The following is a 5,475-nucleotide window of genomic DNA, read 5'->3' as shown; positions in this document are numbered from 1 at the left end:
AAAATACCAACCCCATTGCGAAGGCTGGGACCCGTTCCCGGCCGCTCCCTAGGAAAGAGAAGGTGCGCCCCATCCCAGGACGAGGCCACCCGATCGATCCGTAGGGGACGTGGAACGCACCGCCCTGGCACGTCCCAGGGCGAGACGGGCGGGAAAGATCTTTGCACCCAAGTGCCTCGGTTAACAAGAACTGTCGGGGGCGACCTCACAGCGAGGAGCATCATGCCCTCAGTTCAGGGGATGATACATCCCGGATAGACCTACGCGACGGACTGAATGCTCGGAAAGAGCGGGCCCGTAAGGAAAAGATTCTCCCCCGAGGTGGCGACCTCAGGAACAACATCAACGACAGGAGGAACGAAAGAATCACCCTAGAAGACGGCACAGCCAGGTAGCTCATGGAGCAGCTGGCCACTTTGAAAAAGGTCACGGACCGCTTGGTCCGCAAGCAGGAAGGCGCGGACACTAACTCCGATGAGGAGGATAAAGATCCCCGCGCGAGGCACATCCTGGACGCTGTACTCCCCAAGGTTCATGATGCCAAGCCTCACCGCCTATACTAGAAACACCAACCCCAGGGACCATCTGTCCCGATACAACTGGCTCATGACAGTGGCCCACGTCAGTGACGACGACAAGTGCCTCTGTTTCTCGATCACTTTGGGTGGTCCCGCCGAAGAGTGGTGGAAGAGACTTAAGCCGGGATCTATCCAATCTTGGTCCGGGCTGCAGTCAGTGTTTCGCAAGCAGTTTGTGGCCGCCATGAGGATGGACATGTAGATCAGCACCCTCGCAAATATCAAACAGCTCCCCACGGAGACCTTGAGGGCCTACATCCAACGCTTCACTGAAGAAGTCTCCAAGACGAAAGTGGACGACGGACAGCGCCTGGTGGCACTGCAGTCCGGGATCCGGGCTGGGTCCCCCCTCTGGGATGACATGCAGCGTAGCAAGGCCGCTACCCTGGAAGAATTCATCAAGAGGGCCCAAGGATTCATCAACTGGGAAGAAGCTCAGATTCAGGCTTTCGGGTGGCCTCCGGCTCAGCCTAGCGCCCAGGCATTCCCAGGATATGGGGGGCAGTTCTTGGCACAGTCCTATGCCGCGTCCCTCGTCACCTCGGGACCGGCCGTTGTGCCTGGAATCAGCTACACCCCTACGGTGTATGGCTCTGCCACTTCGGGGTATGCCCCGGCCCAATCCACCCACTTCTTCGGGTATGGAGCCGCGCCGGCAGGGCACAACATCGCCCCTGTCAGGGCCCAGCAGTCACAGGCAGGAGTGACTAAAGCGAGCGTGAACCCCTCCCGGGGGAAGCGATCTGGAAAAGGCCAAAACTGGCCCGAGCTGGTCAAGAAGGGAAAGAGGGGCTACCATCCCCAATATTCAGAATACACCAATCTGGTGGACACCAGGGAGAACATCTACCTGGCCACAGAAAGGGCAGTTCACTACCGGAAGCCTAGCCCCATGTTCAAGGGGGGAAGGAATCCGAGGGATACAAGCAAAAGGTACGCCTATCATAAGGATGTGGGCCACACCACCGAAGAATGCCGGCAGCTCAAGGATGAGATCAAAAATCTCATCAAGCTGGGGCGCCTCCACCAGTGGGTTAGGATGCCCGTGGGAGTCCCGGGCCTGTTAGCAGGCCCCGGACAACCCACGGTCCCGGGAACACCCAGGGCGTACCCGCCTCAGGGAGGGTATGCACAGGGACCCACGGCGCAGGTCCCTCAGGGGGCCCCCATCGCACAGGTTCCCAGTCCTGGCATGCCTTACCCCTCCGGGGTCGCACCCCCTCGAATTGACGGACATGTGGCCACCATCTCGGGCGGACCTCACCTGGGAGGACAGTCCAGGAACGACCAAAAGCGCTACCTAAGCGAGCTAGACCACGATCAGGAGGTATGCGCCCTTGTCCAGGCCCCAGCTCAGTGCCCTAAATTGATGAACCTCCCCATCACCTTCACGGAGGAGGACGCCCGCAATGTCCATTTTCCGCACCACGACCCGCTGGTCATAGATGCTCAAATCGCCAACAAGTTGGTGTCCCTCATTAGTCGAGTTCAGAGCCATCACCTCCATCCGTCATCTTTGCATGAAGTTCCCATGCGACAACAGAGGGGTGGGGACTGTCCGGGGAGACCAGAAGAGCGCCCGGAAGTGCTACCACGTGTTGGCCCAGCCAATATATATGATCCGGGAAGAACCTGTTGAGGACTTCTTCGACCCAATTCCTCCCCCGCCAGCTGAGAGGGTCGTCTGGGAAGCAGTTCGACAGCGCCCACTTCACGGATTTTTGCGAAAGACACGGTATCGTCAAGAGCTTCTCCGCGGTCGCCAGGCCCCAATCAAACGGGCAGGTAGAAACCGTGAACAAAATCCTAAAAGGGACGTTGAAGAAAAAACTCTAGGCCTGCAAGAGCAAATGGCCCGAGGAACTGCCCCGCGTATTGTGGGCTTACCGGACAACCGATAGGACATCAATCGGCCACACTCCTTACTCCATGGTCTATGGATGCGAAGCCGTCATCCCCATCGAAATGACCATCCCGTCTCACCGATGAGACACGTATGACCCCACCTAGAACCACGCCTTACTCCAGGAATCACTAGATCTCATCGAGGAGATCCGGGAGGAATCGCAGGTACAGCTGAAGATGTACCAAGGCAAGATCGTGCGACACTTCAACTCGAAAGTCAAGAGCCGAAAGTTCAGAGTCGGCGACTTAGTCTTGCGGAGAGTCTTCCCTGCTACTCAAGATCCAGGAGTGGGGGTTCTGGGCCCGAATTGGGAGGGGCCGTATAAGATCCAACACGAAGTGTGCCCTGGGACATACCGCTTAAAGCGGCTCGATGGCTCGGAAGTCCTGCGAGCCTGGAACGCGGAGCATCTCCGTAAATATTATCAGTAGTTGGGAGAGCGTGTTCCAATTTAATATTTTAATTGCAAACGATGTATGCCTCAGGGCGACCCCTTTTTAATAATAAAAATTGCGTGTACAAAACGTCATAAAGAAATATTATAAAACAATGAGAATCTTTCCCAAGTGACCCCAGACCAGTCTCCGCTCACTTGCGGGGGGTATCCCAGGTATGAGCGAATACCCGACGGGGCGCAAGCTCAGGCTAGTCCCGGTTCGGGCCAACGAGGTCCGGGTGATACGAACCCCGTGGGACCGAGCCTAAGGTTGGTCCCACCCCGGACGAATGATGTCCGGGGGTATAAAGTTAAGAGGACTGAGCCTAAGGCTGGTCCCACCCTGGACGAACGATGTCCGGGGGTATAAAGTTAAGAGGACCGAGCCCAAGGCCGGTCCCACCCCGGACGAACGATGTCTGGGGGTATAAAGTTAAGAGGACCAAGCCTAAGGCTGGTCCCACCCTGGACGAACGATGTCCGGGGGTATAAAGTTAAGAGGACCGAGCCCAAGGCCGGTCCCACCCCAGACGAACAATGTCCGGGGGTATAAAGTTAAGAGGACCGATCCTAAGGCTGGTCCCACCCCGGACGAGCGACGTCCGGGGGTACAAATTAAAGAGGACCAAGCCTAAGGCTGGTCCCGCCCGGGACTAACGATGTCCAGGGAATTTAAGTTAAAGAGGACCGAGCCTGAGGCTGGTCCCACCCCGGACGAACCATGTCCGGGGGCATAAAGTTAAAAGGATCGAGCCTAGGGCCGGTCCACCCCGGACGAACGATGTCCGGGGATATAAAGTTAAAAGGACCGAGCCTAAGGCCGGTCCACCCCAGATGAGCGATGCCCGTGGGTATAAAATTAGAAAGGACCGAGCCCAAGGCCGGTCCACCCCGGATGAGCGATGTCCGGGGGTATAAAATTAGAAAGGACCGAGCCCAAGGCTCGACTCGCTCCGGACGAGTGATGTCTGGGAGAGAGAAGCATCTGGTATGCCCCAGGGCAAATCCATGGCCAACAATTGATAAAGAGAGAACAAGGTTCCAAAATAAACTCAGCCCCGTTGGCCCTGGCCGTTGGAGCCGGGATTAAAAGCTTGGCGGTTAGGTCTGAAAACTCGACAAGCTAGTCAGTTGGTCTAGTCCAGGCCGTTGGAACCGGGATCAAACCCTCAGAATCAATTAGGCGCAACAATAAAATGAAATTTCTACTCGGAATAACGAAAATAAATACATATATAAAAACCAGAGAAAATAACAGTGTTTTGAACGCGTACGCGTCCGAACAAGTCAAAATTACAAAGAAAAAAAGACAAGGCCAGAATCTGGGCGTAGACTTCATCCGCCTAGAGCTCCACGTCCTCCTTCTCCTTGGCCTCGAACTCGGCCCGCTTTGACTCCGGATCGGGGAAGACCAGGAGGTTCATATTCTTGTCCTTGCACAAGGCCATGTAAATGGCCTCCTCAAAGGTGACCTCCAGCATGCCCTCCACCTCCTCCTTCTCACGGCGGGACGCTTCATGCGCCACCTTCTCCTCGAGGAGACAATCGCCCAGTTTGCAGACCCGGGCCTTCAAAGTCTGGATCTCCTCCTTGTCCCTGACAGACTGAGCCGTGGCCGCCTCCAAGAGTGTTGCCCTCTCGTCGGCCTCTTTTCCCTTCCGGGACAGAGCCTCTTACAGTCCAGCCTTGACGCGATCGAACTCCTCACGATCCGCCCGGGCACGGATCATCTCCCGGCCAAGGGCCCCCTTGGCGGCCTCCCTCTGATTCACGGCTGCCTCCAGCTCTAGCTTGGCCATCTCCATCTTCACGGCCAACTCGACCACCAGGTCGGCACTCCGATGGGACAAAAGATTAACCTGGAGCAAAGAAAAGTTAGGAAAAACCCTTATCAACAAGAAAGGGAAAGAAAAAGATAAGTAGAACTTACCGTAGTGGCCCGATGGCGAAGCGCCTGGGAGATGAACAGCACGTCCGGGTTGGCAATTGTGGCGTACCGTTTGAGCTGGAGATTGGACATGGTGTTCCTCACCTGGTCCAGCAGGTCAGCCGCCAAGGGGGTCGTGTCCTGCCCGAGCTTAGGACGGAAGCCCGTCTCGGCGGCTGGCCGATCCACGATCGACTGAGGAACGCTGAACGCTGCCGGACGCTCTGCGAATTCTACCTGACGGCGGATCGTCAAGGCCCTGTACGTTTCATCCCTCCAGCCTCGACTGTTTTCCCAGGTCCAGTTGATCAGTCGGAACTGCTCATCCCACGCAGCGGACTCCCCCTCCTCGAGAAGAGTCAGACGCATGGGGAGAACAGGCAGGGCGGGGACCTCCTTCACGGTGAGCCGACTCTCACCGTGTGACTCGTTGGCCGAGCCAGCCCGCCTCGTCCGCGGCCTCTTCCCGGTGTTGCCCTCTTCGGCGCCTGGCTCCAGGCCCCTTTTCCCAGAGTTTTGACTGGCCGCTACGCCCGCCTCCAAGTCTATCACCGGGTTTTGGGCGGGGCCAGAGACTACAGCCGTCTCCGTGGCTTGAATGGGGACCGCGGGAAGGGCTCCCCCACCG

Source organism: Humulus lupulus, chromosome 9 (assembly GCF_963169125.1).
Source record: "Humulus lupulus chromosome 9, drHumLupu1.1, whole genome shotgun sequence".
Classification (NCBI taxonomy): Eukaryota; Viridiplantae; Streptophyta; class Magnoliopsida; order Rosales; family Cannabaceae; genus Humulus; species Humulus lupulus.
Note: the sequence above shows the minus strand (reverse complement) of the source record.